This window comes from Ictidomys tridecemlineatus, chromosome 2 (genome assembly GCF_052094955.1).
Source record: "Ictidomys tridecemlineatus isolate mIctTri1 chromosome 2, mIctTri1.hap1, whole genome shotgun sequence".
Classification (NCBI taxonomy): Eukaryota; Metazoa; Chordata; class Mammalia; order Rodentia; family Sciuridae; genus Ictidomys; species Ictidomys tridecemlineatus.
Window position 1 is genome coordinate 30,829,951 of NC_135478.1, and position 20,757 is coordinate 30,850,707.

At 36.8% G+C, this 20,757-nt stretch overlaps 2 long non-coding RNA genes across 7 annotated transcripts in view; both read right to left on the bottom strand.

Annotated features, from left to right (window-relative positions):
- The window catches only part of LOC144375051 (uncharacterized), a 428,255-nt gene that overhangs the window by 371,129 nt on the left and 36,369 nt on the right, over nucleotides 1-20,757 (bottom strand). The gene's annotated exons all lie outside the window — the stretch shown is intronic.
- LOC144375053 (uncharacterized) overlaps nucleotides 1-20,757 on the bottom strand; it is a 60,932-nt gene that overhangs the window by 26,755 nt on the left and 13,420 nt on the right. For both annotated transcript variants that reach the window (XR_013434389.1, XR_013434388.1), the window contains one exon: nucleotides 4,726-4,967. This is a non-coding gene — a long non-coding RNA (uncharacterized LOC144375053). The remainder of the gene's footprint in view (nucleotides 1-4,725; nucleotides 4,968-20,757) is intronic.

Here is a 20,757-nt window from a genome sequence, read left to right on the forward strand (position 1 = left end):
CTTTTCTTTTTTTTCAGTAATAGGGATTGAATCCAGGGGTGCTTTAATACTGAGCTATCCCGAGTCCTTTTTATTTTTTATTTTGATACAGGGTCTTGTTGAATTACTGAGGCTCACCTTAAACTTGCAATTTTCCTCCTTCAACCTCCTAAATTGGTGGGATTCCAGGCATATGTCACTGCACCCAGTTCTCTACTTGAGATTTCTTGGATAAAAGAGTTTTGCTGATAGTTGAATGTTTTGGCTTTGAGCCAGAAAGAGTGATGAGGTAAACACTTCATGTCACCCCAGCATAGAAGCAACAAATTATTACTCCTTTAAAAGGGGTTGCATCCTAGAGAAAAATAAGTTTTGATAGGCTTCTGTTGACACTAAGAATCATTCAAATACAAGATGCTGTTACTGGGCTGAATTCTTGCCACATTGTGGCTAGATAGCACGACTGATCAGATTCACAATTGCTCCATTGATTGGTGCACTGCTTCCTTATCTAGCTTCTAGTTTCTGGATCCAAGGACTCATGCACCACAAGCAGATGTTTAAAAGAGGCAGCATACTGTAGAGATACAGACACATCAATCGTTTATAGCATTGAAATTCACAATAGCCAAGTTATGGAGCCAGTCCAGATGCCCATCAATAGATGAATGAATAAAGAAAATGTGGTATATATACACAATTGAGTTTTACTCAGCCATAAAGAATAATGAAATTATGTCATTTGCTGGTAAATGGATAGAACTAGAGAACATCATGGTAAGTGAAATAAGCCAGACCAGAAAGTCAAGGGTTCAATGTTTCTTCTCACATCTGGAAGATAAAACAAAATAAGGAAAAAATATTAAAAATCAGTGTGGGGAACAGATGGAGTTCCATGAAAACAGAAGAGCAATCAAGAGATTGAAGCGGGAGGGAGGTGCTGCAGAAAAAGGGAGGAACAGTAGAATGACACTGACCAAACTATTCCATGTACGTATATGAAGATAGAACAGGGAATTTCACCTTTATGGGTATCTATAATGCACTAATTTTTTTTAAAAAAAAGCATAAATAAAGAAATCCCAATAGAGTAGAGGAATGGGAATAGGGGGAGGGGGAAAAGAGAGAAAAAGAGGAAGTATTGAGCAAATTAGATTCCATTCTTGTATAATTATGTCAAAGTAACCCTACTATTATGTGTCACTATAATGCACTAATAAAAAAATAGGAAATAATCAATATCAGTTTCTCAGTTCCTCTGAAGTTATCAGTTGGCATAAGATGCAGAATTCAGTCATTTGGATAGTCTGATTTTATTCACTCAGCAAATACATATTGAGCATCTACCATATGCTTTACCCTGGGCCTTAAAGACTAGCATAGTAGATAAAACATGACAAAAGTAAACTACATAATCTCTGAACTCCTCAAGATATTATCATTTCTTTTACTGTAGGGTCCAGTGAAGGAGACAAACTAGTCAAAATGAAAAAAAAATTATAACTCTAATATGTAAAGGAGAGATTGGAAAAGGAGATGTAAAGGAGAGATTTACAATTAATAGTAGAGGAAGGGATGAAGGGGAATTTGATATGGAGATGGAGAACAGGGAAAATATATGTAATAAGGTATGTAATGGGTATATTCTTGCAGATAAGTTTCTGTTTGCTAAAGAAATAAACATGATGTGTGTTCTGTTTCATGAATTTGAAGCTCAAATAGTAAAACAGTCCTTCCATTTTTACAAATAAAACTGTTTTGTGTTGTACACAATTGTAACATCAGAAAATTTAGGCAGTATCCTATGGCAGTTTCCTATTGCATTATAACAAATCATCATGATCTTGGCTTAAAACAATACAAATGTATAATCTCACAGTTCTGGAAGCCAGGAGTCCAAAATGGGTCAGCAGAACTGCATTCTCTCCTGATGACTCTAAAGGAGCCTGGGTTTCCTTATTTTTTTCCAGATTCTAAAGGCTGCCTTCATTCCTTGGCTCATGGCCACATCATCCAACTTTCACTTCTATCATCATAGCTCCTCTGAATCTGATTCTCATAAACTTCAAGCTCTATTCTTTTTGTAGTTGGTTGTTGTTTATTATTCTTCTCCTTCCCATTCTGTGCCACTCTTGGTACTTTAATGGCGACAAGGTGGATGGAGAAGAGACAAGGAGCATCTATTTGCCTCTTACTCATGCAATATATTTATGATCTAGGGTCTTCTGAAGTCAGCCTCCAAAAGCAAACCTGGACTCTCCTGTCAAACACTTTTGTGGGCCCCTAGGAGATTCATAGTTCTTAGGATCCTCCATTTACCATGACCTGCATTAGATGGCTGCTTAATATTGAAGCCCACCCTAGCCACTGATTTCAGGTTCTGATGGGCAGAATCACTTTATGACAGCCCAAGTCTTGATCTCTTTGGGGAGGTCTACATCTGACCCTCAGGAAGAAAAAAGAAAAGAGAAAGAGAGAGAGAGAGAGAGAGAGAGAGAGAGAATGAATTTAAAAAAAAATCCATCCTTGACTATCAAACTCTGGAACTAGAGGCCCTTCCCAAGACATCTTTGCCTCCTTATTCTACAACTTGGCAGGATGCTGTAGTCATCCACCCTCTCAGTCACATATTTTAGCTATAAAATAACCAGCCCTTTTATCTCACAGTTTCTAGGGAACATGTCAGGTTACATAAGTAGTTTCCTCTGGGTCCTCTGATATCACGACTTACAAGACAAAACACCTTCCCTCATTCTACAACTGTAGACTTTCTTTAAAGAAGCCTTCCAAATATCTAGATCTGTAAGGAATTCTTCAACCTTTGCTTATAAAACAGGGAGAACTAAGATTGACATAAATATCTTCTGTCAAATTTAGCTCTCCTAGGATATATTTTATGTGACAACAAAAGGTACCTATTTGAAGGGTGTGGTAATCAACCTGTATCCACCACTGCCATCAAGGTACAGAATATTGCCACACTTCAGAAAGTTTTCTCATGTCACTTGGCAATTATTCTCCAACCTACCTACCCCAATTCCCCAGGTCCCAGGCAATCTCTAATCTGCTTTCTATCATTGTTGATTAGTTTTACTTACTGCAGAATCTCACACACATGGACTCCCAGGGTACATATTCTTTTGTTATCCTTTAACACAATGTTTCTGGGAATCATTGGTTTTGCTTCCTTGCGTTTTTTTCAGTAATGTGATCATTTATTATTGTTGAGTAGTGTTTCAATTTATGGACACAGTGCAATTTGTTTAGCCATTCACATGTTGATACACTCTGGAGTTGTTTTCAGTTTAGGTAATTTATGATGAAATGTCCATGATGTCTGTGCACTAGTCTTCATGCAGGCTTATGTTTTCATATCTTCTGGATAAATATCCAGGAAAGGTATTACAAGGTCATAGGGGTAAGTACATTTTAACTTTCAAAGGAATGCCCATTTTCCAGTCATGGGCTTAACTGGCTTCTGACTTCCAAGTCAGACTTGACAAGTTCTTCAGAGATGGTCATAGTACCTTTCTTTAGAAGGTTGGAGCTGGGTGTGGCGATGTACACCTGTAATCCCAGCAACTCGGGAGGCTCAAACAGGAGGATTGCAAGTTCAAGGACAGTCTCAGCAGCCTAGGCCCTAAGCTACTTAATGAGACCGTGTCTCAAAATAAAAAGTAAAATAAGAAGGACTGGAGGCGTAGCTCATGATAGAGCACCTCTGGGTTCAATCCCCATTACAAAAACAACAACAAAAAAATGAAATGTAGGAATGTGAGTAGGTTATTCACTGCTATTCTTAGTTTGAGGCCCTTAGATGAAAAAAGAGAAGCAACTATATATAACTAATATGTAAGATACTCAATTTAACTTTTTCCCCATAAACTTATATACTGAAGTTTTGAGAGGGCTAGAGCCATTAGGATTTTATGTCTTCTAAGTATAGTGTATGGCAGCATAGTAGAGCCAAAAGGAGAGAAAGAAAGAAAGAAAGAAAGGAAGGAAGGAAGGAAGGAAGGAAGGAAGGAAAGGAGGGAGGGAGGGAGGAAAGGAAAAAAAGAAAAAAATCTACCAACTGAACTGAAGTTCAATACCTTTTGCAAGCATTGCCTGAACACTAAAAATTTAATTATTTATTTACCTGTCTCTAATTTAATCATTTATACTTGAATTGAGCAAAATCCATAAACTCATGTGAAAAATGGCAATGCCACACATATATTCACCATTTCCTCTCTGGCTGGTTGTAAGAAATCTTTTTCAGCTCCCAAGAAGAATAAAACAACAAGGCAAAAGGGAAAGGGAAGAGTGGTTCTCAAAAGAAACATCTACTTTTTCTTTGGATCTGTCTTCTGCACCTCAGAGGCTGCACCTTGAGCTTGAACATGTATTAAAATTGGCACAAAGCCATTTTCCTCCAGGGCTGTAATTTCTGAAAGCCTCATCTGGAAAACATGACCTTTCAGCATCTTCAGAAGCAGCTCCTCCTGACACCCTAGGATGCCAGGGATGCCTGGGACTGTGGCAGAGCTCTCAATTAAAAGATGACTTCTAAATGGTGTCTCCTGGTGTTAACTCAGGATTGTGACAGTGACCTCTGTGGCCAGAGGAAGAATTGTGGCTACCCAGGAATCAAAAGTTAGAGTCAAGAAGCTAGAAATGAATAGATAAATGAAAGGGAAAATACCACCACCTGTCCTTGGAAAATGCTTTCTGAATACGGAGTATATGCAGCTCTGAACTCACCTAGAAGAGTTTGGCTTCTGGCCAGGAGCAGCTGGCTGGTTCTGGGCTCCATTTCCCAAGCCTTGTCTTGCAGTTATCTGTTCCAAGGGTCATTTGAGCCTCTTGAAGATCAAAAGCATCCTTGGAAGTCTGGCTTTATTTTTTTCCTCTGCCTCTTCCCTTGTTTATTCTCCTCTGATTATTTTCAATCTATTCTTTTATTGCATCCCTTGGGTTTTGAAATGAAGTCTAAAAGGCACTTCCTGGGGAGACAGGAAGTCTTGTTATAATTTGATCTGTCCAGATAAGCGATCCATTATCTTGTTTTGACAGTTCCAGTCAAATGCAGCTATTTGGTGTTCAATCACATGTAACACAGATGTATGAATTCACTGGCCCTTTCATTTAAAAAAGAAATAGGAAAGAAAGAAAGAAATGCTTTTTGTCTTACAAATGTGGAATGAAGAAGAGCCCTGTCCTGTGTAATAATTGCCGAAGGTCCCTTAAGAGAAACACAGGAAGATTATATTCCTCTCCTTTGATTTCTGATTTCCAGATCGAGGGCCAGTTGAACATAAGTCCATAGGAGGCCTTGTATATAAATATTTAATCCACTGCTCTGTAAAAGGCAAATTGGTTAGCATGTTAATTTAAACAAGCAAGCAGAAAGCTTGACATTAGCCCCACACCCTGCTCTGCATTCTAGAAGTGTGAAAGGATTAGGGTTTGAAAATCTAGACTATTTTTTTTTTAAAGAATCTTACCTTAGAGTGGGGAGGAGGATAAAAATTTTAAAGTAATAGGAATAAGCTTAAAGAAGAAGATGAGTTCAATAAGACTACTAGCAACTGGAAAACTTTGTGGAAAACTATAAGGAATAGTAGAAAGTTATTAGGAAAGAATGTGATAATGGGGATGTCCCCAAATGGCAGGGTATTTCATTTAATTCTACAAAATGGATTGCATATAATTTAATTCTGTTATTTTTAAATTACATGTATATGTACATTCATGGGCACATGCATGCTAGCAGTGGGACATATATTATCTGCATTCTAGGTTATTGATTTTAACATAATCATGGCAACTGCAACCTTATCGAGTTTGTATATTCTAAAAAATAAGTAAAATCACTCTGATTGATTTAACAAAGCCCTATTTTTGGCCAATTTGTTTTAAGATTTTTATTATTATAAAGAAGACTCAGGACATTGGTCTTTACACCTTCCCTGAGTGTTTCCATTGATACATTTCTAGAAGAGGAATTTCTTGGTATAAACTTGTGCACCTTATAAAAATTCTTTGGTGTATTCCCCAAGATAATCATCATCCATACTGAATGAGATTAGATTCCCACCAGAGAGCTGTACAGTGATCTAATGTGACTGAGCAGGTTTGTCACGGGTTTCACCTTGCTTTAAACAGCTTATCAAATTATTCCTTCTAACCAGCAAAAGTCCTTCTCCCAAGGGAAGCGCTGATAAATACAACTTTCTTCTGTTTTCAGGATGGTTCTGCCCCACCTGGCTGCCTAACAATCTGGTTGACCCTCCAGTCCACTTCTGTTCAGTGACTCAGATTTGAATGGAGAAACAATCTATGCCCTACCTCCTGTTGAAGATCGACAGTAGATGGAAGAATATTCAGCTGAAGAATGTCACTACTTTCCCTAACTTGGGGAAAGCCTGCCTAGAAGTGAGGCAGAATGCAAGGGGAGAGAGTGTAGTACAATCCAATCTCACCTGGGCCAGGGGGCACATTTGCAGGTGCCTGAAGGCACATTGCAGGTGCCCTGGATGGAGTACATTCTGTTTGCATTTGGTGCAAGGAGGTACCGAGGCTGCCTCTGAGGATGGGCAGCAGGTGCAGGAAGCAGGGTGGAGGTGCCTGTCTGCCTCAGGCTGCCAACACACAATTGAAAAGTTACTCTCTGGAGAGGTGAAATTCCCTACTGCCCAACCAAGTCAAGCCAAACACAGAACCTCTGGGATTCCTTCCTCTCCTTATGCTTGCTGAACCAAAGGAAAGTCTAGTAAAAATAAGCATTTCCTTCCTCTCCCATATTTACTGAATGATTAAACAAATGGCTGCTATTGCTCATGAAACCTATCTCTAATCCCAATCATGGAAGAAAGAAAACATCAGTCTTTCTCTATACGAATGAACAAGTAGCCTAAAACAGGTCAGATATTTAAAATCTGTATTTAAATTGACAAATAACTCATTAATCAAATGAACCAAAGCATTCATTTCTCCAGAAATCTTTCCTGTTCTTTATAAACAAATGCATATCAAATGTCAAGAAAGACCACCAAATCATCAGGCCAACCAGGGCTATCATATTTTGCTCTGGCCCTGATCTGTGTTCTGAGCTGCAAAAATTCCTTGACATTTCTGACCTATGGCTGGGACCATTTCTGTAGTTGCCAGGTTGTACCTATCTAATTAAATAGATCCAACAATCCTACCCCTCTTCCACTTTTTAGTCCCTTGAACCTTCAGTGGATATCTGAAGATCTAAGCATGTGGTTTCTCAAGTTGCCAGTTTGGATCTATCTAATTAAAAGATTTTTAAAATGTTGACTTTCATGAAAATTCTTGACATTCAAATAAAACACTTGATATATGTTTCTGAGTCAAAATGAATTAGTCTCCCAAGTTCACTAAGTACCCATTTAAGGATAGAATGATATAGCTAACTGTTTGGAATCTTGGGCAGAATTTGTAGGCATGGCTTGACTTTGATGTTCTCAGGTTTTAATGCTCTACCCCAAAGGTTTGAAATTCCCCAAACAGGTATGATATCAGAGTTTGTTTTCATACCAAGTACTCAGAAGTCACCCAGAGAGGTATGAACAATACAATAACAATGCAAATGGAATGAGTCTGTGATTATTACAAATGTTCTGGGTGACCACCAGAAGAGGAGATCCCTTATAACATTTAATCAACTTTCAAATCAAATCATGTTTAAATTGTCCCAGATATTTGCAGATATCCAAGAATAACTCCACTCAAATTTTTATTTCAGAGTTCCTAATGTCAAAATGTCAATCAAAGTTGTTTCTGCCACAGTTATATCCTCTCACCCCTTGTTATATGTTTGTCCCTCTTTTGTCACATTGACTACTAGGAATGACTGTGTCCCCTCCAAAATTTGTGCTGAAATTTAAGTTATCCATGTGATAGCATTAAAAGTTGGATATGACATAGGGGTTAAGACATGAATGGAGGAATAACCTTTTTAAAAGGGCTGAAGAGAACTAACTAGGCCTTCTTTTGCCCTTTTCTTTCTCTTCCATTTCATAAGGACATGCGCTCAAGGTGCCACCTTAGAAACAGAAGTTGGGCCCTCTTAAGACACTGAACCTGCCAGAGCCTTGATCTTTGACTTTTCAGTCTCTAGAAATGTGAGAAATAAGAAGTTGTTCTTTATAAATTAACAAGTTTCAGGTATTTTGTTATAGCAGCAGTAAGACATTGATTCTTCCTTTACTTTCTTCAGGTACCTCTTGCTGCAAGAGTCCCATGCTCTGCCTGGGCTGCCACGAGGCTTGGGTGGCTGAGCCTCACTGCCACCTTCCCAAGCAGATTGTCCACAGTGGTGCTGAAAGCCCCCTTCATTGGACTCTTCTGCTGGAAAAAAGTCAGTGCCTCTTTCACATCTGAGGAACAGAGACCTGCCTGGAGGAGAGATCAGTGAGGTAGAACACAGGAGCCTTCTGGCTTCATTTCACCTTCTCTTAAAACTCAGGGGCAAATTTCTTTCTAATGGAAAGAAATGCAATTAAAGTGACACTTTTAGATATGGTGAGTTTGTCTTTTGAATAATTACACATCAGAAAGCCATTGTTGAAGGCTTCTTAAAATAGATTGGTACCCTTAGGGGAGGGGGGTGATAAAGAAATTCATATTGTAATAAAAGTTAAAGACAAATATGAATACTAGGGTCTTTAAGAAGTTATTCAACTGCTCTTAACAATTTCTAGCATTAAAGATCTGAAATTATCAGATTATTTGCACTTCATTCGAATGAGCTATGCCTCAGGAAGTCCAATTAATAAACAAGCCCTCTGGATATATTTAGACCTTATTCAAAACTGACATACATAGACTAGGTACCAAGTACAAAATAAAGCAAGCTCTCGGATCTGATATGTCAAGCAAATGGACACTGCTTTTGAAGAAAGGGAAATAAAACCCACATAACACATTCAGCAGCAGGAATCCAGTCTTTCATTTAACATCACATCTGATTAATATGCTCATTTTTATCACCTCCTCTGAACTCATTCATTCCCTTGCATCATTCCTTACATGGGAATGAACCTATCCAAGAACATAACACCTTTGACCTAATCATACAATCCAAAAATTTAGGAATTACCCCATTTTCTTAGTGTTCTTTTCTTTTCCATCTGGTTAGTCATCCAAGCCCGCTAACCAGCTTCTAATCCACTCATTCTATCCTTCCCATCTGTCTGCCTTATTAACTTCATTTCCATTCTTGCTAAAATAAGCAGCAGAACCCTACCTGACCTTGTTGCCTTCCGTTTTGCCACAAACTCAGTGTCATTTAACTGTGACAATAGTAAACAGCATAGAAACAAGTCTTTCCCCTGCCTTAAGTTCTAAACCCATGATGTCTCATTTATTGAACACCTAAAAAAACTTAAATTGAGTAACAAATATATCATTTCTGATAGTTTTAAAATAAGTATCTGTTTTTAGTGTTCTGTGCTTTTGAAAAAAGTAATGGGTGAATAGTGATCATGTTCATTAATGTCATTAATGATACCATTAATGTTATTAATGATAACATATTGTATAATACTCCTAGATTACGATTTCTGGACGATTTTAACGCACCTGTGATACTGCTGGTTATCCTTGACAAGTCCTGCTTCCCCACATGTTGAAGTTTGAACATTAGAGAAGCACGCAAGAGAGGCAAGCATATGAAGCAGGGTTTATTTAAAAAGGGGTAACATAGATGTCTCACACGAGGGAGTAGGGGGCCATATCTGGTATCATGGTATCCCAAGAGGTGAGGTGTTCTGCCCTTTGCTCTCCTGCCTTTTCCCACTTATCTTTCTCTTTCCTGAATATTGACTAGGCCAAGGAATGTTCAGTGGGAGGGCCAAAAGGTGGGAAACAGGTGGGCTGAAGGGGGAAGGGCAGGATGGAGTAGACAAGGACACATTAACAACCTTATAGCTCCCTGTAGGGAGGGGAAATTCCTGGGACAGGTTACTTTGGCAACAGGTTGGAGCAGGAGCAGGTTCTTGATAAGATTCCTTAGGGGACAGTCTCCAGCTTCCCAGACTCACTCAAAATTGGCCTCCTTGGCCAGACCTGACTTGATTTACCTATCTACACTGACTGCCTATCTAATTCTGGCTTCGCCTGTGTCACTTTCATTGAAGCATTTGCAGAATTGAAAACTTAGACCTTGATGGGTTAAACAGTTCCTTCTCTTGGTAAATGGAGTTAAACTGCCTAGGATGGGGCCACCCGGCTTGGCAGCTCCTAGCTTTCTCATCACAACTCTCATTCCCACCTTCCTGTGCAACCCACTTGCATTATATTCAACTGTTTCAAATTACCTATGTATACCTTATTCTCACACAGAACTTGTGCCTTCACCTGGGTAAACCCGACCCACCCTACCCATTTGAAGCATGTCTCCAGCAGGAATTCTTCTCCGATGTCGCCTCCAGACTGGGTAAAACACTTTCTCATAGCCTCTCTTGCAGTTTCCTTACTATGGCAGGATGATCAATAGACTTCCATTGCTAGACTCAAAGGCAGACTTGACATTCTATCCCTCTTTAAACCCCTGGATGCCAAGCTCAGCCTGGTATGTTAAAGTCACTCATTAGCTTAGGGATTTGCACCTGCTGTATCCTCTTTCATGGCTCAGGGCACTTATTCAAGTTCTTTCTCAAATGCTACCTTCTCAAGGAGACTACCCCTGACAAAGAGAAAGAAGCAGAGGCTGCAAATCTACCTGTAATCCAACCCTAAAACTTACTAATATAATGCAGAAAAGAAAACTAGGTAATCTCATTTATGAATGTAAGTATATATATCTCAAAAAGAAATAGCAAATGAAATTCAATAGCATACCAAAAGAATGATTCATTTTTTTTGGCTAGGGGTGGAAGGTACCAGGGATTGAACTCAGGGGCACTCAACCACTGAGCCACACCCCCAGCCCTATTTTGTATTTTTATTTAGAGACAGGGTCTCACTGAGTTGCTTAGCGCCTCACCATTGCTGAGGCTGGCTTTGAACTCAAGTTTCTCCTGTCACAGCCTCCCAAGCCTCTGGGATTACAGGCATGCACCACTGCACCTGGCAAGAATGATTTATTTTCAACTGCAGAATGAAAAAATATAATTATTATTTTTAGGAAAAATAACAAAGTGATATCAACAACTAGGGAAATTGGCAAAATTCACTTGTCTTAGTAATTGATAGAAAAGACAATGATTTAGGCTTAATTTCAATAATGAATAAAGTAGAAAAAGAGGGTATTTATTAATCTGATGATTATACTGGCAAATAAGTAGGTATACCTAAATACCAAAGATGAAACACTACAGATAATTCAATTAAAGCCACAACCAAAGCAAAGATGTGAAATATAATATTTTAAATTTTGATTTGGTATTTGTAACCAAAATAATAGGGAATATAATCAAAATAAGAATTTTAGTGTTTGGAAAGATGAGAAAAAAAATATCACTATTGGGAATTACAGTATTAACAATATAGACAATTTCCTGAGTTAAAAGGGAAATTGAAAATAGAGATTTAGAAGAATATATAAATATCTAAAATATGTTAAAACTTATCCTAAATACCAGCAGTAAATGGGTAGAAGATATAATTGAAAATATTCTCTTCAATGAGTGAAGCAGGAAGAGTCACATTACCAGACCTTAGATTATACTACATAGCAATAGTAAGAAAAAATGGCAATGGTATTGGCATCAAAACAGACCTGGAGACCAATGGTACAGAAAAGAAGACACAGAGATAAACCCACATAAATATAATAATGTCATACTAGACAAAGGTGCCATAAACATACATTGGAAAAAAGATAGCCTCTTCAACAAATGGCACTGGGAAAACTGGAAATCCATACTTAACAAAATGAAATTAGATCCCTATCTATCTCTAGCCATGCACAAAACTCAACCCAAAGTGAATCAAAGACCTAGGCATTAAACCAGAGACCCTGTGCCTACAAAAGGAAAAGTAGGCCCAAATCTCCATCAGGTCAGTTTAGGAACCAAATTCCTCAACAAGACTCCTAAAGAATAAGAAGTAAAATCAAAATTCAATAAATGGAATGGCATCAAACTAAAAAGCTTCTTTACAGCAAAGGAAACAATCAAGAACATGAAGAGAGAGCCTACAGAATGGGAGAACATCTTTACCATCTGCATCTCAGATATAGCATTAATTTCCAGGATATATAAAGAACTCAAAAAACTTAACACCAAAAAAAAAAAAAAACCCAAATAATCCAACCAATAAATGGGCAAAGGAACTGAACAGACACTTCACAGAAGAAGAAATATGATAGGTCAACAAATATATGAAAAAAAATGTCCAATATCACTAGCAATTATAGAAAAGAAAATTAAAATTAAGATTTCATCTCACTCCAGTCATAATGGCAATTATCATGAGTACAAGTAAAAATAAATGTGGGCCAAATGTGGGGAAAAGGGTACACTCATACATTGCTGGTGGGATTGCAAATTGGTGCAACCACACTCCGCAAAGCAGTATGGAGATTTCTCAGAAAACTTGGAATGGAACCAACATTTGACCCAGTTATCCCACTTCTCTGCATATACCCAAAGGACTTAAAATCAGCATACTCTAGTGACCCAGCCACTTCAATGTTTATAGCAGCTCAATTCACAATAGCTAAACTATGGAACAAACCTAGGTGCCCTTTATCAGGTGAATGAGTAAAAAAATGTAATTTTCTTAACCATAAAGAAGAATAAAATTATGGCATTGCCAATAAATGGTTGGTACTGGAGACTAACATGTTACGTAACATAAGCCAGTCCCAAGAAACCAACAGCCCAAAGGCTAAATGTTCTCTCTGATATGTGGATGCTGACTCACAATAGATGGTGGGATTACTGGGAAGGTTCACCAGATTGGACAAAGCAGTCAGGGGAAGGGAGGGAGGATGAGAATGGGAAAGACAGAAGAATGAATCGGATATAACTTTCTTATGTTCATATGTGAATACACAACCAGTGTAACTCCAGATTATCTACAACCACAAAAATGGGAAGTGATACTCCATGTATGTATAATATGTCAAAATACATTCTGATATGTACAAATGAAAAAGGCAAGTAAGAAAAAGAAAATATTCTCTTCAAAATATCAACAGAATATAAAATAGGTAAGAGTAATTGTAGCTAAATGTGTGCTAAATTTTCATGAAAAGTAAAACTGTAAATTTTACTGAAATCTATATCAAAAATGTTGAGAGCTGGGGGTATAGCTCAATTGGTAGAGTGCTTGCCTTGAATACACAAGGCCCTGGGTTCAATCCCCAGTGCCACAAAAAAAAATACATTATTTTGAAAAGTATAAAGACCACCATTTTCTTCAAAGACATGTCAATATTATTATCAACATGGCAATTATTTCTAAATGCATTTATATGTTTAATATAATCCCAATTAGAAATCTAACAAGATTAATTAATGGTAGAGTGCTTGCCTAACATGCATGTGGCCTTAGGTTTAATCCCTACTATGGCCACAAAAGAAAAAAAAATCCAGATTTCCTGTAGAAAAATAAGAATGGCTATATTTAGAAAGTAAAATCATAAGAATTGTTATTGAAAAGACTTTGGGGGCTACATGTTATGGTTTGAATGTGAGGTATCCACCAAAAGCTCATCATGGGAGACAATGCAATAAGATTCAGAGGAGAGGGCTGGGGATGTGGCTCAAGTGAACTTACCTGGCATGAGCGGGGCACTGGGTTTGTACCTCAGCACCACATGAATATGAAATAAAGATGTTGTGTCCACCGAAAATTAAAAAATAAATATTAAAAAATTCTCTCTCTCTTTAAAACAAACAAAAAAAGATTCAGAGAAGAAATGATTGGGTTATAAGAATCTTGACCCAATCAATCAATTAACCCCCCAAAGGGATTAATGGAGTGGTAATTGAAGTGGTAGGGTGTGATTGGAGGAGGTGGGAAATGGGGCATGGCTTTGGGGTATATATTTGTATCTGGCAAGTGAAGACTCTCTCTCTGCTTTCTGATCATTATGTGAGATGCTTCCCTCCATCACACTCTTCCGCCATGATGTTCTGTCTCCCCTGGAGCCCTGAGAAATGGAGCCCCCAAGTAAAACGTTCCTCCTCTATAATGTGCTGGTTGGGTCTTTTAGTCACAGCAGCAAGAAAACTGACTAAAACAATAAATCTTAGTAATGAAAAGAGATGAGAGCTGAGAGGCAAGTCTATGAAAGTAATTTCACCTTGACACAGACTCTAAAGTACATACCAACATAATATACATTAAGCGTACACAAAGCATTGAAGAGAAGGTGGAAGAAATAGCCTTTGGAATCCTGATTTGATAAAAGTAAAAACAAAACAATAGAAATTGACAAAAACAATTTCCTCTCAATTTATATCAAAATAGATTATAGAGGTAACAAAAAGCGAAATGTTTAAATTCAACCATAAAAATATCATGTAGATGTGACTGTTTAAATTGGTCTCCATAAAAGAGAGGGTTATAGTAAAGCCAAAAACAATAGAAAAAAATTTAAAAATGAAAATATCTTGATTTGAACATTAAAAAGTAATAAGTTTTATGTATCAAAGAGAACATTAAATTTAAAAACAATACATATTTATAGTAAATAAGTTCACTTTATTGTTAATTTTATTAATGTCAAAAGAATCCATACCAAGCATGAATAAATGGCATATAAAATTGACAGCAACCTGCAAATAGTGCCATATAAATGCTGATAAAACAGAAATTTTTAATCTCAGTGGTAACCAATCAAATCCAAATTAAAAGACAATTTTTTATTCAATTAGCAAAAACTAAAACATTCTAAAAATGCAGCTGAAATAGACCATCATTGAAACATGCAGCCTCATAAATGTGAGTTAAAAAAAATACATAATCTTTTTGAAAAGCAATTAAAAATTCCCTGTCCTATGACTTAGTTATTTCCCTGTTAGGAAAATCTACCCTAAGGAAAGAATGTGACATTAGACCTGCATTGTTTTTCATTGTTTATACCAGTGAAAATTTAACAATAACCTAATTTGTTAACTTGAGGCAATAACTAAGAAAATTATGATACATCCATATAAATGGAGTATTCTATACAGAGGACACAAATTCAAAATGAATAGAGACCAGTCAGTTAATATAAGTGAAAAAATCAGCCAGATGAAAGAAAATTCTTATTGACAAGCTAATACCCAGGCTAAATTAGATGCTGCCATTCAGCTCAGAGTATCAATTAATTTCTTTTGGAGGGAATAATCGCCTTTTCTAGAATTTACTATTTTTCTAAAGAAGCTAAAAATTTGAATTATTTTATTTTAAATCACTCAACTTTTAAATTACTGGCAACCAACTTAAAATGTGTGTCTATAAACAAAGTTTTCATGGTCATAAAAATGGGTAGGAAGTTGTTTTAAATCTTATGATACACAATCATTGAAATTAATTTTCATAGACATCTTATTTTTAAAATGAGGAATTTCCTGTAATAAACAAAAAATTAAAAAAAATACTGAGGCCTGAAAACTACATATTGGCAAAAACGAATAGCATTTATTTTTGTCATCTTTGCCGCCTGACCAGTACCTAGCACTGAAAAATAATTACTAAGCAATTGCTCAACAAACATTGAAATAACTGTCATCAGATGAAAACATGAACTGTAAATAAAAATGTGTAAATTGAGTATTAGGAAATATGTCAAAATGTCAACATTGATTGCCTCTTATGTTCCTTGTCTGTTTTGGAACCAGTACTTGAAAGAAAGTTTATAGATTCATTTTACTCATTAATATTTCATTCACTCATTTCATAAATATTTATTGAAGGGCCAGTATTTAATAGGGATTGTCCTAGATAATGAAAATATAGAAGTGAAGAAAACTGACCAAAATCTTGCTTTATGGAACTTGCATTCTGGTTGGGTAATTACTTATTTATAATATTTACTGATAGTAAACTGTATGATATGTCATTTGGTAAGTGTTAAGAAATATGGAATAAATTGTCTAAAACATGTATCTTGGATTTATTTAAATCAGTTATAGTAAGGTAAGTGTACATGGAAATGATTACCATGAAGGAACAAATCCACACTGACAGATCCCTAGAGGCAGGACATTTGACCCACCATGTGGGGCCACAGACTTTTTTTTTGGTACCGGGATGAACTCTGTGGCACTTGACCAATGAGTCACATTCCCAGCCCTATTTTGTATTTTATTTAGAGACAGGGTCTCACTAAGTTGCTTAGCACATTGCTTTTATGAGACTGGCTTTGAACTCATGATTTTGCTGAGGCTGGCTTTGAACTCATGATTCTCCTGACTCAGCCTTCCAAACCACTGGGATTATAGACTTGCACTACTGTGACAAGGGAGAGCCACTGTCTTTACTGGGGTTTCTGAGGGAAAGGTATTAGCAGGGCCACAGAAGCAGCTTTGGATCAGCTATTTTAGGAAAAAGGGCATATTCTTAGTTGACAGGTAACTGACCTTGGTTGACTGAGGTCAAGGAAAATATTGCTGTGTAGTGAACTTGATAAAGGAAATGGCTATGGATGTGAGCTCTGGGTTGATGATAGTTTGTGGGTGAAAGAGGTGTTCACTGGAGACCTTTTGGCTGTTTCTAAGAAATGACTAATCCTGGGAAGGATAGTCACTTTTCTGAACATGCCAGAACCTCAAAAATACAGAGAGTAAGAAAACACAGTTAATTCAGTATAACGCAGCAGAGAAAGTGGATAAAGAATTGTGGGAGTGGAACCAGACACAGTGACACACACCTGTAATCCCAGCAGCTCAGGACCCTAAATCAGGAGGATTCTGAGTTCAAAGCCAGCCTCAGCAACTTAGTAAATCCCTAAGTAACTCAGTGAAACCTGTCTCTAAATAAAATATAGAAAAGGACTGGGGGTGTGGCTCAGTGGTTAAGTGCTCCCGGGTTCAATTCCTCCACGACACACACACACACTCACACACACTCACACATAAATAGTGGGAGTGGGTGGGCTATCACTTTAGATAGAAATACCAGGGCAGGCCTCATTGAGAAGATGGAAATTTGTGTAAATCTGAAGATGGTAAAGGAGTCAGCATTTGCATATCTGAAGAAAGTGTGTATAGGCAGAAAGGGCTACAGATGCAAAGACACTTATATGGGAAAGTGCTCAGCCAGCTGGGGGAACCGAGAGGACAGGGTGACTGGAATAAAGAGAACACATGAGCAAGTTGGAGGAAAAAAAATTGAGAGATGCAATGCGGAAGGCACAGAGGAGAGGGCAACAGGTAAATGGAGACTTGTGAGACATTTTATGAAAGTTGACTTTGAGCTAACAGAATCCAAAATGTACTTATATAAAATACTGGCAAACTTGCCTCATAGTAGGAACATGAAGAAGATTGAAATAAGAAAATAAACTACCTAGTTTACTACATTAGTAGACTAAAAGGGGGAAAAATGAAGTTATTATCTCATTTGATTCAGAAAAAAAAAAGCACTGGAGGGATTTCAGTACTTATTTAAAACTAAAAAAAAGAAAAAAACTTAGCAAACTAGGATTAGAAGGAAACCTCATTCACATCATAAAGATCATGGGCCAAAGATATATAGCATGTCTCACTCTTAACAGAAGGCCTTAAATTCACCCACTTCATCAATTCACCCACTTCAAGACTGAGAATGGGATTAGTGTGTCCACTCTCATTGTTAATGTGTAACATGGTCCTAGAGTTCTGGAAAAAGCAGGTAATGAAAGAAACAAGTGGTAAGATTTAAAACAGAAGAAATAAAATTGTCATTATTTACAGAAGTAGTAACTGCCTTGAAACATAAAAAATAAGAATTATTAAATGGTTCATCTAATAATAAAGCTCGGCAAAGTGGCCACAAAAAAACTAAGAATACAGTATTTATATGGAGAATGTTTAAAATATCCAATAAAGTACATGGAGTACAATTGGAGTCACTGAGTCCTTAACTTTTGGATAAGAAAGCTTAATGTAAGGAAATGTCCACTAAACTCAAATTAATCTATAAATTCAAAGTAATACCAGTCAATTGTTTTATTTCTATTTTTTTTGAGGAAATTAAAGAACTTAAAATTTATAGGACTGAATAAATATCCATCAATCAGTAAGTAAATCTGAAAGACCAGATAAGGAGAGTAATTTTTCTCTACTGGGTATTAAGCTATGCCACAACCATGGTATTAAAAACAGTGTGGACTTAGTATAAAAAAGAGGAGAAATTGTACAATAAAAATATGCAGAAACAAGAAGATATGCATAATTACTGGACAGTAATGATGGCACCACCAAATCAATGAAGAAAGTATATTTTACTTGGTAGGACTCTGAGAATCAAGAGAAAATGAAATATTTTTCCACATATCCCTACATATAAAATTAGGTCCCAAGTACAGTAAGGACCTAAACAAGAAAAATACGTGTGTAAGATTCATAGAAGAAATTTTAAAAATATATGTTTTTGAACAACAGGGAAGTTATTCTCAAAAAATAACTTTAAATATATGAATCATAGGCAAAAAAGGACAATTTTAAATCATATCAAATTTAATGTTAAAATGATAGATTTTTGTAAAAAATGCTATCATGAAGAGTTATTTTATTTGTTGCAATTAGTTATGCATGACAATAAAATGCATTTTGACACATCAAATGGATGAGTGGAGTTAATACATCAATGGCAGAAGGATCAATCTAACTTGCAATGCCTAAAACTGCTAAGAGATTAATATCTGGAATATAAAAGGAGCTACAAATTTATATAAGGACAGAAAAACCAAGAGAAAATTAGGTAAAGGATGAGAATAGATATTTAACAAAAGGGAAATCTATAATTAAGCATAAAAAGTCTTATTCAAAGTGTTAATCAGATAAATGAAAGCTGAACCATAGTGAGATATTGGTTGGCATTCATTCCATGACAGATTTTAAAAACCGAATAATGGTAAGTATTGGTGAAGATATCAACCTCTCTCACACTTCTAGTAGAAATTTGGACTGGTACCATTGTAGAATGCAGTCAGGTCTTACTAAAGCAAATAAAAGGAAAAACATGCCTATCATGGAGAAATCCCACTCTTGGTCATACATTGTCGAAATTAGAGCTATTCATCAAATATTTCTGGCTGCCCTTCTTTCAGGCACATGAAAGCTTGTATTACGTCTCTTTTCCACATTTGAAGATAGGTGTGATCATGTGATGTGCTTTGACCCACGTGAGTAGACATGACTGTTTAACATTTAGCTTCTCCTGTTGGTTCTGTTTCTACTGCTTCAGTGATAATAGAATTCATATGTTGAGATGAGGTCTCTATTAACCTGGATCCTTGAGTGGCTACAAGGAGCCTATTTCCCACCTTGAGGACCATGTGGGATCTCTAGCATTGTAACCAGTCAAGGATTCATGTTGTGCTGATATAGTAACATAAGGAGATATGCATAAGAATTTTAAGGGTTATTAGTAGTCAGGGGAACCTGGAAACACCATAAGTTATTATTTGAACTGATACCACCAAATTCATATATTGAAGGCCTACCTTAAAATGTTACTGTATCTGGAGAAAGGGCCTTTAAAGAACAATTAAGGATAAATGAGCTCAGAAAGTTGGAGCCTTAATCGATGGTATGTATTAGTGACCTCAGAAGAAGGGACACAAAAGTGTTTTTCTTGTTCTTTGTGCAAGCACCAAAGAAAGGCCATCAGTAGCCCATGGAAGAGCCCTGACCAGCCTTGCGGATGCTTTGATCCTGGATTTCCAGCCTCCAGCATAGTGAGGAAATATATTTCTTTTATTTAATTCATCCTGCCTGTGACATTTTATTATGGAAGCCTGAGCAAACAAATAGAGCGTTTGTCCTTGGGAGAAGGGGCAGGTAAAATATGGTGACTACAAACTCCCAAGTGCTAAACAGTAGTGAGAAGCCACACATAAGAGGTATGCCTGGCAATATAAATGGATATAATCAGTGAGACGTCAAGTGCAAAATGCAGAAACAAAATGAGATATATAACACAGTATCCTCTACATAATTTTAAAAAAACACAATAGCACAAAATGATTAATATGGAATTTGGAAGGACACAAGGATTTTTATTAAATTTAGTATTAAATTTTATTGCAATTGTTAACACATATTAATATGCAAATTAATGTGTTTCCGGGTGTGTCATATACATATATGTATATATCATGTTTTGATCACCTACATCTTCTTCTGCCTTCCAATCCCTGCCCCCCTGCTCTTCCCGATCACTGTCCCCTTCCCTGAGAGTCCCTCTTCTACTTTCAGGTCTTCTGTAGTATTTTGGTTTCCATAGATGATACTCATCTTCCTGTGTCTGGCTTATTTCATTTAACATGATGTCCTCCAGTTCTATCCATATTCCTGCAAATGATATGGCTTCGTTGTTCTTTATGGCCGAATAATACTCCAGTTTTTTTTTGTGTGTGTATGTGTGTGCACACACACAGGTGTCTCTTATCTATGCTAACTTTGATTCTTTTGGGTATACTCCCAGGAGCAGTATTGCTGGATCATACGATACTTCTATTTTAAATTTTTTGAGGAACCTTCATATTGTCATCCATAGTGATTGTATCACTTTACATTCCCACAAACAGTGTATAGGGGCTCCTTAGTCTCCACATCATCAACAGCATTTGTTACTTTTTGTGTTTTGATAATAGACATTCTATTTGGAGTTTGATAG